Source organism: Canis lupus, chromosome 1, assembly GCF_003254725.2.
Source record: "Canis lupus dingo isolate Sandy chromosome 1, ASM325472v2, whole genome shotgun sequence".
In the NCBI taxonomy this organism is placed as follows: domain Eukaryota; kingdom Metazoa; phylum Chordata; class Mammalia; order Carnivora; family Canidae; genus Canis; species Canis lupus.
The window spans coordinates 87989947-88012028 of record NC_064243.1 but is presented as its reverse complement, the minus strand read 5'-3'; the positions used below and the strand labels follow the sequence as shown (position 1 = coordinate 88012028).

General features: G+C 39.5%; 1 protein-coding gene and 1 long non-coding RNA gene across 13 annotated transcripts in view; one reads left to right on the top strand and one right to left on the bottom strand.

Annotated features, from left to right (window-relative positions):
- LOC112644748 (uncharacterized) overlaps positions 1-16228 on the top strand; it is a 29234-nt gene extending 13006 nt beyond the window's left edge. Inside the window, exons 3-8 of one of the 6 annotated variants that reach the window (XR_007401186.1) lie at positions 534-724; positions 3648-5408; positions 9179-9358; positions 12460-12578; positions 14063-14200; positions 15399-16228. This is a non-coding gene — a long non-coding RNA (uncharacterized LOC112644748). Of the gene's footprint in view, positions 1-533; positions 725-3647; positions 5409-9178; positions 9359-12459; positions 12736-14062; positions 14201-14397 lie in introns of all 6 variants that reach the window. The other 5 variants (XR_007401190.1, XR_007401187.1, XR_003126703.3 and 2 more) reach the window with 5 other exon arrangements.
- APBA1 (amyloid beta precursor protein binding family A member 1) overlaps positions 1-22082 on the bottom strand; it is a 197490-nt gene that overhangs the window by 96654 nt on the left and 78754 nt on the right. The gene's annotated exons all lie outside the window — the stretch shown is intronic.

The window sequence follows — 22082 nt, the reverse complement described above, 5'->3', positions numbered from 1 at the left end:
CACTCAGAAATATACAATATAGATATTACATATACATCTATAAATATATATGTGAATATCTTAAAACTTTATTAAGAGTAATGTTAAATCCTTAGCTATGAGAAAAACTAGCATCGATGCATAACATGCAGATAATGTTCATTAAACGTGCTTTTGTGAAAAGAAAAATATTTGAAAAAATAATTCAAAAGACATCTTAGGGATCTGTAACAGCTATTAGGCCTTGGTGACAGATTTCAGGAGGTGAGGTCACAGCTCCTCATAATGCAGCTACATGCTGTGGCTCTCAGCAGATTGTGGGGCTTTTAAACTTAACATTAATATTTTTTTCCCTGAAACTGTTAAACTATTTTGCTCCATAAGGGTCTAGGTGAGCTTTTTCATCCCTGGAACAAATATCTTAATACTCTGTATTATGAGGTTTTGAAGTCAGGAAGAAACCTTTTGAAAGGTTCCATGAAATCTTTATTAGCACGAAACCTGTGTACCATGAAATGGAAAATCATTTTTTCCTTTTAATCTTCACTGTTCAGACAGATGCTGGCATGCTCTTTTTCTATTCCCCTTCATCCTGTAAACTTTCCATGTCTACTCTGTGTGAGGCGCAGTGTTTGTGGTTAATGCAGAGATGGACAAGCACATGGCAGGGTGGACATGACTTGTGCTGAGAAGCTGAAATGGAGTCGTTCATGGAGTTTTTAAGAAATCACATCATTCATTGCAGGTAGGAAGCTGGGGGGTGGGGGTTCCTGTGGGAAACCAGGGAAACATGTCTAGAAAGATTAACAAAAAAAATCACAAAAGGCTTTGAATGCTATAGTAGAAAAGGGTGTTTACAATTTTTTCATCCATCGTGAAGGTTTTGAAGGAAAAAAGTGAAGGAGTAGAATCAATATTTGCCTTCCAGTTGATCTTCATAAACTAGGTGTTTGTTATATTGAGGCTATGCCTACATAGGTTCCCCCACTTGCTTGATTATTGTGTTTTTCTCTTCAAGTCTTAGAAGAAAGCACACCACAGAGCAAGTGAAGAGTAATCAACTAATGGTTCATTCTTTATGCAGAAAATGAAGATGTCCTGCATGAAAATCAATTTACATTGAGTTGAAACACACACTCACACTTAACTGAGTAATTTATCCTCCTGATGCTCCCGCAGAGGAGTTTAACAAACCCAAGATGGGAGATGAATTTACAACATAACATTTATTTTTTGCTGGACTGAAATATTGATGCATCCATCTAAAGAGGCAGTTAAAATCAACGTAGTTTCTTATATTATTCTGTGTCTGAGCTGAAACTTTCCTTTAAAAAGTTGGGAGCTACTCTGACAAGTTTTATTTAGTTTAAAAATCAGAGTTCAATGGTAAATTCATTTTTATAAAAATAAAACTTATAAAAATGTAAATCTCTAGAAAAATTGATAAATCTTAAGTTAACTCTTTATGCTCTTACCTTCCTCACTTTCCCCAAACACAACAGTGCCCTATCTTGGACAGTTTTTTTAAGAATGGAGGTATAACTCACCTACTATACACACACAAATCTCAAGGGTAGAGCTTGATGAATGTGTGTATGTGTGTGTATACATACCTTGTATCTATAGGATAGAAGACACTCCTATTATCCTAGAAAATTCCTTTTTGCCCCTTCCCAGTCAATATTCCCAGAGATAACTGCTATTCTGACTTCTATCATCATAGGCTAGATTTGCCTCTTCTTGAACTTCTCCAAAATGAAATTCTTATAGAATACACTCTTATGTATCTGGTTTCTTTGGCTCCACATAATGTTCTTGAAATTTAACTATGTTGTTGCATCTTTCAATAGCTCAGAAATTTTTTAATAACTCAAAAATGTTTTTTAAAAGATTTTATTTTTTCATGATAGACATAAAGAGGCAGAGGGAGAAGCAAGCTCCCTGCAGGGAGCCCAATGTGGGACTTGATTCCAGGCCCCTGGGATCACAACCTGAGTCAAAGGCAGATGCTCAACCACTGAGCCACTCAGGTGCCCTTAATAACTCAAAATTTTTTATTGTCGAGTAGTATTCCATCATATGTCTATACTGCAGTTTATTCATCTTTTCCTCACTGATGGAAATTTGGGTAGTTACCAGTGTGGACACTGTTTTTTGACAGACCTTGATGGGGTTGAAGACTGGGTCAGAGAGGCACAAGAAATGAACTGAGAATTCCAAGTTATAAGTGCAGTTTTTTTTAAAATTTTTCTGGATACTTTACATTACAAGTTCCCGGCAGAAATAGAATCTATCTTTCTCACACCCTATAAAGTGTCTGAATCAGAATTATTAAGTATCTAGTTAAATATATTTGGTTCAGCCCGGTGCTAATGAATATAAAAGTGTGGACTGAATCTTCTATGAGCTTGCTGGTTTTTCTGGCAATAATTTCTGGCATTCCCAAGTCTCAGAAAAGTGCTTGCCAGTGGGGCATGAAGTCAGTGGAAAGAGTCTGTGTGCATCACCTGGAAAAACCTCTCATCCTGAGCAGAAATGTAACCCAAAGTGTACTGTGGTCAATTTGGGTCAATCATACAGTCATCTGAAAAGCAACTTATTTAAATATCTACTTAGACAAGGTTAATAAGATGCTAAGGAAGTACTAATTAAGACATGTTGATCCTTATTTTTCTTTTAAAGATTTTATTTATTTACTTGACAGAGAGACAATGAGTGCACAAGCAGGGGGAGTTACAGAGGGAGAAAGCTCCCAGTCAGTGGGGAGCCCGATGCGGAGCTCGATCCCAGGACTCTGGGATTGTGACCTGAGCCAAAGGCAGTTGCTCAACTGACTGAGCCACCCAGGTGCCCCACATGTTGATTCTTATATATTACCTATGTTATCTTCAATTTTTACAACTCTACCAAATGAGTGTCATTATTCCTACATTCTGAGTGAAGAAACAAATTCAGAGGCATTAAGTAAATTAAGATCCTGTGGTTAGTATCCAGCAGAGCCAGAACTTGAGCCCACAGTGTCACATTACAAAGCCCACCCATTCTCTTTACACTAAGACATTTTTATAAAATTAGTGGGCACCATAAATTTCATACTTATTGAAGTTAGATATGGATACAACTGGCTCACTTGCAATCTACCCATGGTTCTAATGAGGAGGAATTTAAGCCTCTAATATCTTTGTGCCGAAAGAATTGGCCCCTGGGATGCCTGGCTGACTCAGTTGGTAGACCATGCAACTCTTAATCTTGGAGTTGTGAGTTTGAGCCCCATGTTAGTTGTAGATATTACTTAAAATAAATAAAATGTTAAAAAAAATAGGCTCCCAAGCTTCTACCAGTTGTAAGCTTCCCAAGCTTCCCAGCACTTGTAAGGGGCTTAAATATTATATGTCAAAGACTTCTATCTGATGTGCTTATAAGAACAGCTATCATCACTGCTTCAGTGCCACACCAGTCAAAACAGCTCATCATTTCTAATTTTCTTCTACCTTGAAAATAAAATTATTTTGATTGTGAGATTCTGGTACTGCCTCTCAAATAAGGTGCACCCTTTAAAAATAGCAAAGAATGGCAGATATTTTTAGGTTAAAAAACACACAAGGAGATATCTCATATTCCAAAGATACGTCTTCCTGTGAGAGCTTTCTCTGTTCATTTTGATTCAGGAGTAAGGCCACCTACAGAAAGATCGACTCTCTTCACAACACAGTTCCTTAAGAGCCGCCACAGACACAAACAGAAGATAGTAAGCCGAGAGTGCTGAGAATAATGGCTGTTTTACGTGTGCCCTGTGAAGACGACTTCCCCATAATGTTAAGCGTGCAAAACAAAGTGAGATGAGGCATGGCAGACAAGAACATTTCACCATCAGAAGTTCATTTTGCTTGGAGACAATCCAGGACTGTTCTTCCAAACAGTTGTGGATAATTTAACCACAGCAACAAGTTTTGATGTTTGCACAATCATTTTCCAATGTATGGGAGGAAAGGCGCTATACTATAGGATATTTCATTTGAATTTTAAACACTCCTTAGGTTATATTAAGTGGGATAAAGGGAGTGGATAACCACCCTGGTGATGAGCAGGTGCTGGATATCATACACCCTTCATTCTCCCTTAGACGCTGTTTGACTATGTGAAGTGTAGAGGCTGGGGCTGCCCCAAATGTCATTTGACCTTTTCATAAGTGTCTCTTCTGAATTCTAGAAAATCTTCAAAAATATACATTTGATAATGAAAGTATTATATCATACAGTAATTTGTTTATTTGGCAGCATTTTAAAAATGGATCATCTCAGAGGACACGACAGTGCAGAGAGACAGGAATCTTTATACACTGGCCTATTTGGGAGTATAGTTAGCTCAACAATTTAGTAAACATCTTGGGCATATATATAGAAATTTATCAATTCAACACGGTAATGTTAAAGTCTTTGATGCCTTTTTTATAAGAGAAATGTTTAGAAATAGCTTAAGTAACTTACTCTAGTCGAATTTCAAAGATGAGAAATGAGGCTTCATGGTTGTTTTGACATTCCTATAATTACTAGTGAGTTGAACAGTTTTTTAAATGCCTACTGGCCATCTGGATTTTTTCTTTAGTGAATTGTTCATGTCCTCTGCTCACTTATCTATTGTGGCCTTAGTGTGATTCATACAAATTATATAAACTATTTAATGAGGCTACTGTCCATTTAACTATCCAATCTGATTATTCAGGTGCCTGTTTGTTTTAATCTAATCCTAAATGAGGAGCCCAAAATAAGGAAGCAGTTAAGTAGAAAAGCATAAAAAAAAACAAAAACAAAAACAAAAACAAAAAACAAACAAAAAAACCAAAACCAAACAAAAAACAAAAACACAAAACCAAACAAAAAACAAAAACAAAAAAACCCCAAACAAAAACAAAAAACCCAAACCAAATCATGTTCATATTTATAGCTCAACATGAATTGCTACTTGAGCCTAAATCAGAAAAGCAATTAGATAATTCTCCAAATAGAAACTCACATGCAGTGAATGAAGTCTTTCATAGGAATCTTTATTTTTTATTTTATTTTTTTTTCATAGGAGTCTTTAAAGCAGTGGACAAAGATATAATTCAGAGAAATCTGTCTCTATCACATTGACATGTCCTCCCACTTTATATTGAGAGGCAAATATTGAATCAGTTTAAGTATATCTGGATCTGCACAAAACCAGGTTTTCTTTGTTCAGTAATAACAAACCAATGCATTTTACATCTTTATTGAGTCCACACACTAAAGACTGAAATCTTTGGGGTCGATACGGGAAACCAGAGACATGCTGGATGTGAACACCAAGATGGGAAGCTTGTAGGCACAACTATGCTGGGCAGCCTGTCACATCTGATGCAAATGCAGCCAATGACAACTTCCACTGTGGCAAGAATTCTGATACCCAGGGTGAGCGTGTAACCAGGCACAGTTGCGGTTTATTACTCTTTGCAAAGGGACCAAGAGCTAGTACTTACTTTCTTTTTTCCTCCCCCACTCTTTCTTTTTTAAAAAAAATATTTATTTATTCAAAAGGGGCACAGAGAGAGAGGCAGAGACATAGGCAGAGGGAGAAGCAGGCTCCCTGTGGGGAGCGTGATGCAGGACTTGATCTCAGGATCCGGGGTTCATGCCCTGAGCCGAAGGCAGACACTCAATCACTGAGTCACCCAGGTGCCCCAAAAGCTAGCACTTTCAAAAAAAAAAAAAATACAAATCCGAGCAATATTTATTCCTTAGAGGTAGGGAAAATGCCCATCCTCAATAACTACTTTAGTTTTTCAATTACACTGTAAAATTAACTGTAATGTGTTCTTTTATCAACCAAAAACACCCATGAGATACAGAATTTAGTGATCAATTCCTTCACTTAAAAAAAAGTGAAAGATTTTAGGAGATAGACTGATACCCAGTGTGGGAAGGCAGAGCAGAGAAGGAAATTAGCAAACATTCAGCTACAATGTTCTCAAGGGCAGGGATTCATGGTAATAAATGGAATCATTTCAAGCTTGAAGGAGGTCTCCGGTGGGACACTGCACAGATAGTTTCAGGGATCACTGCATTTCATCAGCCTAAAAGTGGAGCTGTCTGTAGAATTTCCAGGTCAACAAAAGATATAGGAGAGCTACTAAAATCTAACAAAATGAGAGGCTGCCAAGATCATTTATAAAGGATTAAAAATGTTCTAGATTAACAAATTAGGAAGACACACACCAAATCTAGTATATTATCACCATGATGCTGAAAAAATGTTATTTGCAAACCATGGAAACAGAAGGTGAGACAATTAGATGTCTAAGTGAAGTCCTACAGTGTGGCTGGTAAATCCTGTGTTTGCCAAATTGACAAAGAGAATCAATGTCCATGTATTCTCAGGTTCACATTGTTCTTCCCACCATGAAAATAGGTGCCTATTGAATGTGTTCAACACATAAAGCCTTAACTGTATCCAGGAAGAAAGTTATTTGACCAATTCTTCAACATCTTCAAGAGAAAGATTCCATACAACCTCTCCTAGGGATGAAATTCAGGGGACCAGAGAGTGGCAACCAATGAGTAACACCCAATTCATTACAGAATCCTTAAACCTAATTTAAGACAGTGGCCCTTCCTCTCCACACACCCCCTCCCCCCTTCTGATGTCCTGTCACCTCATATCAGAAGTGTTTATAACTCCAAAGACAACTGATGGGATTGGGGGGGAGAGGTCCTATCCACTGGCCACACCTTTCTCTTCTTTGAATACAGCTGAGTTGTCTCAAGATCAGAGAGCAAGGAAGAAGACAGAAAGGCAGAAGCAGATGTTGGATGGGCTTAGATAATTTCACAGAAGTGCAGTCACTTAGAAATTTCAAATCGGAGGCTATCCACTGCAGAGTATTTTTGTTTTATTATTGGCTTTGCCTTTAGAAGGCATATTCTCTGCTGCTTGCTGCAAGCCTAGATGCTCCCAGTTGTCCTAGACCTTGTCTGATTTACTCTTTACGGATACTTCTTTTGTGGCTTGATGCATGTTTAACTTTGTAAACGATGTATGTTGTGCCTGGAATGTATATTGCCAAACGGCTGCGGCAGGGGTCTTTCTATGTTCAAAGGATCAAGTTCATTAATAATGCTGTTCAACTTTTCCACATCTTTAGTCATTATTTGCCCGTTTAAGGTAAATTCTGAGGAATGTGTGTTTAAAACCCCCATTATAAGTAGGAATTTGTTTTCTCCTTGTCATTCTATCAAATTTTGCTTTATTTACTTGGAGGGTTCAGGCTCAGGATTTTTATATCTTTTGGATGAATTACTGCAAAAAAATGTGCCTTAGAGTCTGTTTTGCATGATATTTATGTACTTATATCAGCTCTTATTTTAAAAAAATATCTTTCTGGTTTATCATTTTCTCTCTTTGGCATTATGTCATTTGGTTTGGGAGTCAGTCATACAAATACTATGTTAGAATCTGTCTTCTAATATGTTAAAAGTTATATCTGTTAAGAAGTTACATTTATATTATAATTGTTAATATACTTAGACCTATTGCTTCCATTATTTGTTCTTTGCTTCTGTTTTTCTCCTTTTCCCTCTTACCATTAGAGTGAATTTTAATTCTTATTAAAGCTCTTAATTCTTATTTTACAATCAATCAATATGACAGATATTCTGTTGCTACTGTTTTTGTGACTACCTTAAATTTTAAACATTGAGTCAAAGTTCATCAACATTTCTATCCTCCTGCAGAAAGACAGAAGGATCTTAGCATACTTTCACTCCAATTACCATCTATCATATACACTGGTTGTTACCTAGTGTTTTAATTCCATCTTGGGTTTAACCCTCACATCCCAAAGACCTTATTATTGTTCTTAATCAATGTTTGTTTAAATGAAACCTCTTATTTACCACTTTCTTTTGTCACTGTTCATTATTACAACCCACTCTGATCCTCCGGGTTCTATCTTATTCTTACAAGAAATAAATCTTTAGCAATTCTTTAGCGAGCATTTATAAAAGCAACCTTAAAAAATATTTATTATGCCTTCTCACTTAAAAAAATATGTTTCTTTTTGGAGGGGTGGAGTCAAAATACATAAAGTGAGGTATGTGATGTGCATGCATGCAAAGGTCTTAAAGGCTCAATGAATTTTTGCATCTACACTCAAGCTCACACTCCCCAGATCAAGATTTGGGATATTTTCATCATACCAGAGGCCTCTCTTGGCCCCTTCTTTGTCAGTACTCACTCCTGTTATGCAGACATTTCTCTCCTGATTAAATTAGCCTATTTCTTGAATTTCATATAAATGGAATCATAGAGTAGGTACTCTTTTGTGTCTGGCTTCTTTCACTCAACATAATATTTGTGAGATTATCGTTTTTACCACTGGTTTTCCCTGTCATTGTGGATTCCATGTCATTATCCCTATTAAATGATGGTTTACAGGTATAGAATTCCAGACTGGTACTTATTTTCCCAGCTTTTTGAAGATGTCAATTCACTGTCTTTAAGTCTTTAGTGTTGCTGAAAAAGAAGTTGGTGCCAGCTGAATTGTCTTTCCTTTGATGGCAGTTTGTCCTCTTTCTCAGTTACTTATTTTTTCCCCCTTCTGGTTATGTTTAAAATGTTCCTTTCATCTTTGGTGTTCTAAAATGTCCATGTGTTATGTCAAGAGTGTTTTTGGCAATGCTGAAAGAATGAAAAGAAGTCACAGCGCTTCATCAAGGTGACAGCTTATAACTCTTCAGGTATAGGTAATCTCTCCAGACTTCTGCATTGCTGGGGTAGATCCACACCCCACACCAGGATGTGGAATGAACTTGGCAGATGGGATTTTTCAAGTCCCCTCTTGAAAAAAGGTTAACCTTTGAGGAGCTCAGCCTTGTATGGGGTTTAAGTTTTAGCTTCCTGCATGCACCGGGTCAGTCACATCTGCTGTCCTTGCGTACATGGGAGTTAACACAAGGGTCTATTTCCAGACCCCGATCCCAGGACCCTAACAGCAACTTTCTCATCTGGCTCCTAGGAGCTCCTGCTTCCTTTCTTGCACCTGCTGACTCTTTATCTTTTCTTTTCTTTTCTTTTCTTTTCTTTTCTTTTCTTTTCTTTTCCTTTTTCTTTTCTTTCTTCTGATCTCAATTGTTAGGACATGTTTAAAAAGTGTGCTTTAACCAACTTTTCTACTTATTTGTAGCTAAAGGAGATGATATGAACTCTGCCCCCCATGTTGCCAGAATCAGAAACTCATTCACTCTTTTGTCAGTTATCCGGCTGGCCCTTGGGGGCTTGTGAATGGCTAAGAGCAAGGGCCCTGAGCAAAGCCGACCTACTTTTGAATCACTGCTATAACTACTGATGAGCTGTTTGGTACTAGGTAGGTTATTAATCTCAGTCTCAGTTTCCTTAACTCTAAAAAGAAGATGATAAAAATTCTTACCACAGAGGGTCATAGGGAGGACAAGATATACCAATGAATGCAAAGCACTGGGCATAACACTGTAGTAAGGATTCATCAATAACTATTAATATAAGAAACATTGCAGAATGATATTATTAAATTTATTAATATGCCTAGGAATCAAGTTTATTTATTTATTTTTAAAAGATTTTATTTATTCATGAGAGACACAGAGAAAGGCAGAGACATAGGCAGAGGGAGAAGGCTTCCTGTGGGGAGCTCCATGCAGGACTTGATCCCAGGACCCAGGATCATGACCTGAGCTGAAGGCAGACACTCAACCACTGAGCCACCCAGGTGCCCTAGGAAATCAAGTTTATATACAAGTTCATGCAACACAGAAACATAAAGGTATCTTTCATGAAAAAGAAGTAAACTGAATAATAACTGTGATACTATAAACTCTGTATATGTGGAATATATCATGTTGCTCTTTATAAATAGTGCTCTACAAAAATCCTATGTTCTCTTATTTTATGCATTCTGAGCAGAACTTTCCAAAGTATAGAGAAAATCTGTGCAAGTCAGAAAGAGAACATTAAGACAGAGAACACTGGCACTTTGCTTCCCCCAGAATATAAATCAATGCACTTGCTTTCTTCATTAAGGAAGCTGTTATGATCAACAGATGAGCTGAATTGTGTGTTTAGTGATGTGGTTGGTTTATACTGTAGTGTGAACTCCTTTAATTCACTGCAGATCGGTTATAAAGAGTTCATTGATGGGTCTAAGGATCACTCTTTGAATAGCATGGCTCTGGGGAACATCTTAGCATGACTATAAAAGTGATGTTACTGTTATACAGGAAGGAAAGTACCCTTTCCTCAGAAAAGGATGCTTGGGACTTGGGTAAGCAGAAACCTCAGGTGGAGAACTAATTATGCTACATAATCAAGGAGAGTTCACTACTAGTCTATAATGAATGAATCTACATATGTTATGGAGTCCAGAGTCAGCTGGAGTCTTGACTAAAGCTGGTTTTGGGATCTAGTTGGATCTACCAGTCCTACAACTTATGATTTATGGGTCCAGGGGATCTTTTAAGGTGATTATGATTAGCACGATATCCATTTCTATTATGTCCCCTCTAAGATTTTTTTTTTGGTAGGTGATAATTATCTCAATTAGTGTTTTGATTATTTTTTTTAAAACCAGCATTTGGACTGGCTTGTACTTCCAAAGTAGATCGAATAATATTTCCATGTACGTTAAGAAGGAATTGGATTGCTACTGTAAGGTCAAATCAAACATTAAATGCAATTCAGAGGCAATTTTTATCAAGTCTTGTACTGGGAGAGAAAGAAAATTAAACTTTATAGTGTAAATATTACCGACACTTTCAAAATATCCCAGATTTTGTTGATTCTATTTTGAATTTCTGCTGTTAGTCAAAACTTTTAAAGATCGAGTTAAGGACTACAAAAACTAAACCAAGCCAACCCAAAAAAAAACAAACAAAACATTGGGAGTCTTTAGTCCATTGCAAGGAGGATATACTAGATTTGTCTAAATAGAAAATTTAATTCTGGGCTTAAAATTATAATGATTTTTTAAAACATTGAGTTACAAATAATGAAGTTAAAAGCAGTCTGATAAAACAGTATTGGTAGACTTGATCATCACACAAAACAATTACTGTAAAATTCATTATCAATGTCAATTCCCAAAGGTGTGGTTTACAAAACTTTCACGGCTATTTTGGAAATAACAGTCTTCTAAGTCTTGCACAGAATTTAAAGTCACCTCATTGTCCTTAAAAGCCTCCAGTGAATCTTTGCTCTAAGCATCTGCAGGTTCCATAGTCTGAGCCAGTCTGCTTACTAACAACACTTTCCACACATACACAAGTCTCAAGTCTATCTTATTCTATACACATAAAGTCACCCGAATTTGGCAAGATAATTAAAATCTGAATTACGTTCTCTGTATTTGTGGTTACATGGCAGGCTTAAATTTATCCAACTTGTCATTTTTTCAGTTAAAAATGATTTGTTTTCCCCATCCACTCAAAATGGACTTTGAAATTAAAAAGATTTTACTATTAAATTTCTCCTCTACTATCACCAGCAAAGGAGATACTGTCAAAATGCCTCTTCTAAAATGATTACAAGTGAAAAGCTGTTTCAGCATTAAAAGAATTTTCATCAAGATCCAATTTAAGGTCTATATTCTATTTTCTGAAATAAAAAACATTCCTGGGGCACCTGGATGGCTCAGTGGTTGAGCATCTGCCTTTGGCTCAGGGAGTGATCCTGGGGACCTGGGATCGAGTCCTCCATAGGGCTCCCCATAGGGTGACTGCTTCTTCCTCTGCCTATGTCTCTGCCCCTCTCTGTATGTGTCTCACGAATAAATAAATAAAATCTTCTAAAAATTCTTAAATTCAAAAGTAGAAAAGGCTATCTGAGTTATGAGTCATGTGATTACAAAATGAGGCACCCAAACAACTCACCTTATCAACTCATATCAACAGAGAATATATTGGCTCATATCATTCCAAGTTTACTGATTATTTGGTTTTTATTTAAAAAAAATATTAGACTTGTCTGTCCATACAATCCATCAAGATGCAGATCACTCTGCAGAAACCAAATCCCTCTAAATGAACCAACTGGGCTTCTGTGGTTCCTGAAGCTCCTATGGACAGCTTTCTCCAAGGTGTTTTGAGAGAAAAGGAAGTCTTGAGTTTTGCCAAAGACGATTCTTTCTATAGCACCCATTGACTTTTGTTAATGTGAAAGTCACTGGGATCAAATGTCAAAAAATACAAACTACCCACTTGGAAAACAAACAGTGTAGCCTCTCCTCAATACCAATTCCCAATAAGGTGTGTATGGTAGCGTTCATGTGGCAGCAAGTTGACAGTTTTCTGGTGGCGGCGTTCTATTCTCAGTAACATTAGCCTCATAAAGTGCACAGAAAATGCACCTCCCTAAACTGAATTCCAAGCATTCGACACTCCTTCTAAGCATTCTTTCCTGACTTCTGTACTTCTAATCACTACCTCTTGGTTTCAGGAGCACAGGTCTGCAAACGAACGATAGAACTCAAACCCGAATGCAGTTAATCTGAAGAGTAGTGGAAGCACAGGGGCAATTGCATCTCTGTGGCAACCCTTTGAAACCCAGTGACAGCGGTAATGGCTTTAATACCTAATGACAGTCTCCTTTCAAGAGCTTTATGAATATTAATACCCTGATCAAAGAGCAATATTTAAAAACAAGGAGTGTGTCTTCAGTTTTGACCGCAATGTCTCCAAGGTGTAAAAGGCTCATAATTTTTACAGTTTACAGGTGTGCATTTCAATGAGGTGGGCTTGACACTGCTACTGCTGCTGGGATAGGAGGTCATGAAATGTTATAATTTTTATGCTCTTTTCCAACTGACAACGGTAAAACTAGTGATTTCAATCTGCCAGTTTTTAGATGAATACAAGCAGGTAACTACCATGTGCTCAGAACAGGGCTAGCATTTTGGTAAGTAAAGAAGCAGGCAACACCATTCCTGTCTTTAAGAAGCTTACACTCCAACTGGGAAAATATAACTAATATAATCAGCCAACTAGAAATCAATATAAAAGACTTTATTTCTACCCTGTGTCAAGGACTCTGCTAGTCCCAAGAATATAAAATAATCAAGATCCTTAACTTAGTCCCTGTCTGGAAGGGGCAAAGAAACATTCAAGTACAATAAAGTAATAGTAGCAAAACAACAATAATAACAGTAAGATTCCATGAGGACTTAATATAGGGTAGTGTGCCTGGCATTGCACGCACTGTCATGTGAGTTTATACAGACCTCTGCAGGATTAGGAAGGGCCAGTGAAGTCAATTCTTTTTTTTAAATTTTTAAATATTTAATTAATTTATTAATTAGAAACATACAGAGAGAGGCAGAGACATAGGCAGAGGGAGAAGCAGTGGGGATCCTGATGCAGGACTCAATCCCAGGACTCCAGGACCACAACCTGAGCCAAAGGAAGACACTCAACCACTGAGCCACCCAAGTGCCCCTAATATTGTATGAGTTTAAGGTATACAGTGTACTGATGTAATATGTGTCTATCTTGTGAAATGATTACCACCATAAAGTTAGTTAACACATCCATCACCTCCCAAAGTTACAACTTGTGTGTATATGTGTGTGTGTGGTGGGGGGAGGGTGAGCACTTTTAAGATCTACTCTTTTTTTTTTTTTTTTTTTTTTATTTATGATAGTCACAGAGAGAGAGAGAGAGAGAGAGAGGCAGAGACATAGGCAGAGGGAGAAGCAGGCTCCATGCACTGGAAGCCCGACTTGGGATTCGATCCCGGGTCTCCAGGATCGCGCCCTGGGCCAAAGGCAGGCGCTAAACCGCTGCGCCACCCAGGGATCCCTAAGATCTACTCTCTTAACTTTCAAATATACAATATTGTTAATTATTGTCACCATGCTATACATTACATCTCTAGAACTTATCCATCTTATAACTGGAAGTTTGTACCCTTTGACCACCTTCCCCCACTCTTCTCACAGCCCTTTCCTCCTTGAAATGCTGCTAGTATAAATTTAGTGGAATGGCTGTAGCTCAAGTCTGTAAGAAAAAAAAAGGCACATCTTCCTTTGTTGCTCCTCATACAGCATGGGCATAAAGCCAAGAGAAGAAAACATTCTAAAATACTCCTTCTAATCCTGAAGTAAGAAACAGAAAACAAGACTATTCACCCGCAGAAGTCTCCAAACAAATGAAATGTGAAGGTGATTGGAAGCACTTGTCAGGTAGAGACCTAAGCTCATTTATTATCTGGGAGGCTCCCATTATAAGGATCCCTGTTGGCAGGGGTGCCTCACAATGCACACTGGTGCTCAGCATCTCCGGTGCCCACGGTTGATGCTGCCCTAAGACCACGAAAGGTCTGAGGTTTAAATACACATCTGATGGGCGTCCTTAGGTGGTCTTATTTTTTTTTTTTTAGGTGGTCTTAAATATGGATGTTCCTCGGTTATTTCTCTCTGCACACTGTCTCCCGGCAACCCATCCATTCCCATGACCTTAATTATGGGCACATTAATTCTCCCTTCTTCACGCTTCTCCATGGGGCTCTGGGCCAGAACATGCATGCCTCCTGGATATCTCCCTACAGCTGTCTCACCTGCCCAAAGACCAACTGACCATCTCAGTACTTCCTCCCTAATTTATCAGTTAGCTCAACAGTTCAGACACCTGCCATTTCCACAGCTGTTCATCTGCCGTCCTTCCCCCCCAACTCCCCACAACTCTGCACCCACTGCCAGGTTCTGCTCCATCTCTTACACTGCTTAGACCCTCCAGTTTGCCCCATACCCACAACACTCTTTCTCATCTAGCCTACAGCTTGGCACCTTACTGTCCTCCTCCCTCCAGAACATTCTCAATAGGCAGCCAGACTGCCTTCCTGAAATGTAACTCTAATCATGTCCCTCCTTTCTTTAACATTTTTTTTCCCACCATGGTTCTCCAGGTAATGACCCCAGTGGTGGCTTCAAGGCCTGAGTGCTCAGACCCTACTAACCCATCCGGCTTCCTCTCTCATCATGCTCCTGCCCCTATGCTGGGCATTTATCAGGACTCTACCTTGCCTCTCAGCCTGATTAGCTACTGCTCATCCTTCAGAACTCAGTCTAAAAAAATCCTTTCCACCAAGGTTCTCCCCCTTCCTCCCCCACACTAGGGTAGGTCTTCCTGTTACATATCCCCATAGCAACACAAACTCCTGCTTTTATAGCACAGGTTAGGATGGTCATTAACCAAATTGTCATCTGCAAAATCTCCTCCCCTGCCCTCGTCCTAAGGCTCTTCGCCCTGGGTCCTTAGCCCTCCACCATCCTGACCACACTAACCCAGTGCCCTGTCATCATCCAATTGCATAGTGGTTTCCATACCACACCACATGCTTCTTAAAGTGACCAACTTTGTCTTTTACCTGCCACTCCTCAGGATCTAGGGCAGTGCTAAATGCTAGTGATGAATGCCAGTTGAATGAAGGGTGAAGAAATTGCTCTGAAAGCAACTCCTCAGTACAGAAATCTGATCCTGACACTTTCCTGATCAATGGCTTCCCATCTCACTCAGAATAAAATTCAAGATCCTTTTCACCACCAGTCAAGTTTTGCATGATTTTGCCCTTGCCGACCTATCTGATCTCATGTCCTACACTGTCCTTTTAATTTCTCTCTTTCCCTCTCTCTCTTTTTTAAAGATTTTATTTATTTATTCATGAGAGACACAGAGAGAGGCAGAGACATAGGCAGAGGGAGAAGCAGGGTCCCTGTGGGGAGCCTGATGTGGGACTCAATCCCAGGATTCCAGGATCACACCTGTGAGCTGAAAGTAGACACTGAACCACTGAGCCACCCAGGTGCCCCAAGTTTCTCGAACACACCCCACTCATTGTCACATCAGGGCCTTTGCACCTGCTGTTTCCTCTACATGGAGCATCTTCCCCGAAATCCCTGTTGCTGGCTCTCCACCTTCTTCCAGCCCCTGCTCAGCTGTCTGCTCAAACAGTGCCAGGCTTCCCTCATCCATTAGCTTGAATCCCTCCTGCCCTGCTTTATATTGCTTCTTGGTGTGTTATCATCTGATGTTAGATATTTGCTGTTCATTTACTGTCTGCCTTGCTCTATGTGAGTGTCAGGTTTGAGAAGGCTGAAACTCTGTCCTGTCATTCTACCTGTATTCCCAGCTATCAGAACAATGTCTGGTAACTCAGTAGGTATGCGAGAAATATTTGCTGAGTGAATGATGAATGAATAAAGGCCCCCAAACAAATGGATTATGTACTTCAGTACTGTTTCAATTGTTTTACCATGATTATTTATAATAATAATAAAAAGCATACGTGCTAGTGTGGAATTATTATTATTCATTCATTCACCAAATATTTACTGGATACTGCATACAGCAGGAGAGCACAGAGGGACATGAGCCATTCTACATGGAAGAAACAATACTGCAGTGAGCTCTTGGAAGATGAGCAGACACCTGCCAGATACAGAAGAGTGTTCTCCACAGAGAAAATCGCACTCACAGAGGGGAAGGCCAGGCATATGAAAGCTGCCTCCAATGCTAAGGAAATTCCCGCCAGCCCCATGGACACCCAACATGTAGTCATTCACTTAATTCAAACTGTTCATCTTTGACTTCTTTACATTCCTCATTAACTTTGAACCTTAGGTTTGGACCACATCCTCTTGTGTCTATCTGACTAATGCAGAGATTCCTGGAAGATAGGCCAATCAAGATGAACTGTGGGGCTTTTTCAAATGATGCTAGGGTCCTGGACATCCTGTGTGTGGGATACCCCCACTGCTGACCCTCCACCTTCAGCTTCTTCATCCCACACACCTGAGCACTTGAGGAAGAGAGCTGTCTTCCTCAGTTAGGAGGAGGCAGGAGAATTAATGGAGACCCTGGGGCTTGTGCCGAGAATCCTGGGAAGGGCTGGCCTGCCCTGGCTGTGCCTTGCACTCCTTTCCAGACTTCACCTTCATCAGAAAATCCATCCTCCTGCTTCCCCCACAAAAGACATATCTTTTGCCAAAAGATATGTACTCCACTACACTAAGTAAGAGAACAAGATGTCCAGGCTACTCCACCCATGGGGCGGGCAACCCCGCTGTCCAGCTGGAAGATGATGGAGGAAATGTGTTTCACTAACAGGAGGCAGTGGGAGTCACTGGGATCCCCTGGGAATGTCTCACATGCCCTAAGTGGAAGTTCTCATTTCTCAAAGCTCCTGATCAGAGTCAGCTTGTGATAACACTTCCACAAAGGGAGAAAAAAAACAAAATGAAACTCATAGGAGGTCCTAGGCTTTGGGAGAATCACTCATTTGAAAACTTAAATTTGGGGAGAAATAATCTAGCCACTCTGCAGTTTAGAGTTTTCATGTGTTATTTGAAATTGGAAAAAACCAATTACATCTTCCACTTAATTAATATAAAACCATAGCCGGAATGTATGCATATCACATGTAGCCAGCAGGCAAAGGACTGGCCTTCCCCAACCATATTTCTGATCACCTCTAAGAGAATTTTAAGCCTGTTCTCCTCTCTTCTAGCCTCTCTCATTTTCAACCTGCAGTGGATGATATCCTATCAAAAATGTAGAAGTCATTCATCTAAATAGTTCATACTGTAGTCATAGGAGGTTCTTGATAAGCCAGTTCACCAATACTTTGGAAAGTAAGTATAATGGTCAAGAGAGCTCTGCCACTTAACAGCTGTGTGTGTACAATGTTCTGTGTCTGTTTCCTCACAGATGCCTACATTACAGAATTATTGATAAAGGACTAAAGGAAGTAACATGGGCCTGGAGTTTCCCACAGAGTCTGTCATGCAGTAAGCAATACAAGAACTGTACCTCTACTACTTCTAGCTAAGCAAGTTAGAGGTATCTGTGAGGCAGTGGATATGGGCCAGACTTTCCAGGAAGGTCCCATCTCCAATCTGACATATCCCCAAATCTAGCTACAGAAAAGGATGCTGAATCCAAAAGATGGGAAACTGAAAAGAACAAATATTGAACCACTGCCTCACTATAAGTAGCACTTAGCTATGAAACAGACATTCTGTAGTATTTCCATTTCACATCCTGGGGTATCTTCCCTTGGAAAAGGAAAGTTAACTTGGTCACCTTTCCTTGGAGACTAGGTTTTTCATTCAGGTGTGGCTTTTTTTTTTTTTAAGATTTTATTTATTCATGAAAGAGAGGCAGAGGCAGAGATATAGGCAGAGGGAGACGTAGGCTCTCTGAAGGGAGCCTGATGTGGGACTTGATCCCAGGACTCCGGGATCATGATCTGAGCCAAAAGCTGATGTTCAACCACTGAGCCACCCAGGTGATCCAAGGTGTCGTTTAATACGCTCCTCCCCACCACACCACATAACACCTCTAAACTGAGAAATATCTCTAAAAGAAGTGATTTTCATATAAGAAATACAAGCCAAGCAGAATATGCCAAGCATTAAGGCTATATGAGAGAGATTATAATAAAGTATTACATGCACGTATTTCTATATATTAGTGTGTGTGTGTGTGTGTGTGTGTGTGTGTATCTGTGGCTCTCAACTAGGAATGATTTTGTCGTCCTCCCTTCCCCCATTATATCTCTTATATAAATGTCTCATCTGGAGACATTTTTGATTACAAGTGTGTGCTGGGGTGTGGCTGGCATCTGGTGGATGGAGTTCAGGGATGTTACTAAACATTGGACAATGCACAGGACAGCCTTGCACACAGAGTTAGCCAGCCCAAAGTGTCAATAGTGCTGAGACTGAGAAACCCTAATATATATATGTATTATATATATATATTATATATATATTTACATATATTTCTATCATTATGAGGGTGATTGAGATGACCCTATGAATTTTCTACTAAGATGAAGAAACAGAAAGCTTTCTCTGTAAGACTTAACATATAAATAAAACCCTGCTGTAGAGGTGAATGCTAGGTTTTAACTTGAGGAAAAAAGCACAATATTCTGTTTTCTTCTGGGATAAAACTGAGTCAAATATGGCCAAGAAACCTACTAGAGACTTTTTTCTTCCTAGGCAGATAAGAGCAGCCTGAACCAAGCTCCAGAAATACTTAAATCAACTTGCCAGGCACGCAATCCTCACCTGGATAACATTGTGAATTTCTGTTCCCTTGCTGGGTAGGTTAGACTAGAGGGAGAGGTTTCAGTGTATTTTAAGCTGGAGAATCAGAGAGTATTAATCAGCATTTTTTGAGAAGCTTGAGAAGGCCCTTACCTCATCCCCTTTCCTTCTAGCAAGAAGGGGGCGGTGCAGGTGTCGTTCAGATGAACGGGAGCCCACTCAGGCTTTGGGACTCAAGGCTCCTTTGCACTCCTTTGCACACTTTAATAAGAGAACCTTGTGTTATGAAATGGAAGCACTTGCTTTCATATAAATGTACTGAGTGTCTACTATGTGCCAGGCGGTTAAGGAAATGGTGAGACCCAGCCCCTGAGCTCCAGCGGCTCAGGAGGGGAAAATGCATGATGAATGAATGACAGGGTTTTGCTACAAGAGCAACAGCTCAATGTTCAAAACTCTCAGAGAAATAGAGAATCATTATTTAGGGCAGTCAAAGGAAGGTATCCTGGAAAGGGGGCTATCTTCTTGGGTTTTAAAGGAGGAAGAATGTTTTCCAGATGTAGTGTCAGGGCTGGAGGAAGGGTGTGGCCGTGCAAAGACCACACCCTAAGGTATCAAACGGCCTTGCGTGGTCAGGGGGCTTGGCACACTGGGTTTCTGGAGCTGAGTGCATGGCTATGAGGGGAGGAGACAGGCTGGGGGATGTTGCTGAAACTATGGGCTGGGGCCTGGCAAATTAATACAGCTTTGATGGTATCAAGTAAAGTGTCCTCATCGTCATATAGGATTATTTTTAAGACAGAGTGTAATTTTATAATCTATCCTATTACAGATGCAAAGTGACTTCTGGAAGACATTTTAGTTTCCTCTAAGCATCTCTGTTTTCCTAACATCTAGAGCTTTCTTTACAAATAGATCTATGACGGAACCATTTCCTAAAAGAGGGCTAAGTAAATTCGTTTGGAGTAGGAAAAAAACTACTTTCCAACCAATTTTGGAGCTCTTTCAAGGAACTTTTGGATCTGCTTTAATAGAGCAGTGACCCCTGACCTTTCTCCATCACCTCTCAGCCAATTAACAAATTAAATCCTTGCTGGCACAGGCTGGCTTCTGTATTTCTCTCCCTATATCATGTTGGAGGTGCCACATACAAACCTGAGCAGATTATAAATTAAATGACACTCTACTTGGGACAGTGGAGTGGCTCAGTGGTTGAGTGTCTGCCTTCAGCTCAGAGTGTGATCCTGGGGTTCTGGGATCGAATCCCACATCAGGCTCCCCACAGGGAGCCTGCTTCTCCCTCTGCCTGTATCTCTGCCTCTCTCTGTGTGTCTCTCATGAATAAATAAATAAAATCTTTTTTAAAAAAATAAATGACACTCCACTTTCTGAGGCATGAATCACCAAAGCCTCTGATTAGAATCTCAATTTTCCCTCTTGGCTTGTGACTATGATCTAAAGAAAAAAAATTAGAGTTAATAAATCAACATGAAACAACATCAGCCTCATAAAACAAGTCCCTCCTGGTCTTTATTACTTTTTACATTGACAAAGCAATTCTCCAACTCTCAAGTGGGAGTGGGGTGGTGGGTGCTATCAGAGGCCATCTGCTGGCACCACACACCGCTGGATTTCCCTCCTTCTTGGTCACTGGGTATTTCCTCCAAACCCAGACGCAGGAGTGGATGTCAAACTGAAGCACAATTTTTATCATTCACTGGTAATTCTGTCAGTTGGAAAATGATAAAAAAAATTTTATTGTTGAGTGAACTTACGCCACGGGTTGAAGATTTTTTACAAAGTGACGTCATGAAAGTAACCACATTAGAGAAAAATTGCCCATGACCCTAGCATTATTAATCTGTCTCTTATGCAATTTTACATAGCTATAATCAAAGTCCATTCAACTTTGTGTTCTTATCTTTTATTAATTTAGGTAATTATTTGTCTGTAAAATGGATTGTACCAGCATTAAAATGTATGTTTTCTGAGAATACTTAATGGCATGCATGGGAAAATACTTTTATTTATTTATTTATTTATTTATAAAAATATTTAATTGATTTATGTATTTGAGAGACAGAGAGAGCACATGAGTGGGGGGAGGGGTAGAGACAGGGGGAGAAGCAGACTTCCTGCTGAGCAGGGAGTCCGATGTGTGACTTGAATCTAGGACCCTGGGATCATGACCTGAGCCAAAGTCAGACACTTAACTGACTGAGCCACCCAGGAAAAATGCTTAGCATAGTGTCAATTAATAAATACAAAATACAGGGATCCCTGGGTGGCGCAGCGGTTTGGCGCCTGCCTTTGGCCCAGGGCGCGATCCTGGAGACCCGGGATCGAATCCCACGTCGGGCTCCCGGTGCATGGAGCCTGCTTCTCCCTCTGCCTGTGTGTCTGCCTCTCTCTCTCACTGTGTGCCTATCATGAATAAATAAAAAAATTAAAAAAAAAAAAATAAATAAATAAATAAATACAAAATACAAAACTATATAATTTACAAGCTTAATTTTTGTGTGTATACACACACACACACACACACACACACACACATATATAGCCCCACACAGAAAGAAGTACACAAAAATATTAATGGTGGTTATTTTTGGATGGTAGGATTATTTTTTAAAATTGTTTTTCTGAAATTTTCAAAGTTTCTGCAATGGAAATTTAGCATTTTACATTGGAAAAAAGTTCCAAATATTACATTAAAATTTTCCCATGCTTCTCATGTCAATAACTGTCACTTTAATGCTTGCACAAGATGCCATTGGATGGACATAACTTTTTTACTTAATTCTCTTTTGTGGGGGGTATGGGAGCTTTTTCTCACTTTAGGCTATTTTAACTCATGCTCTAAATTTCTGCCTGGTTCCATATCCAAGCTGTTTTATGTAGAAAATGAGGCATGGATGATCAATGAGTCAGGGCAGAGCTCAGAGCACAGGCACTGGTGTTGGCCATTTCTGATCAGAAGCCTGTCCTGCTGCTTCCTAGCATGGCCGTGGCA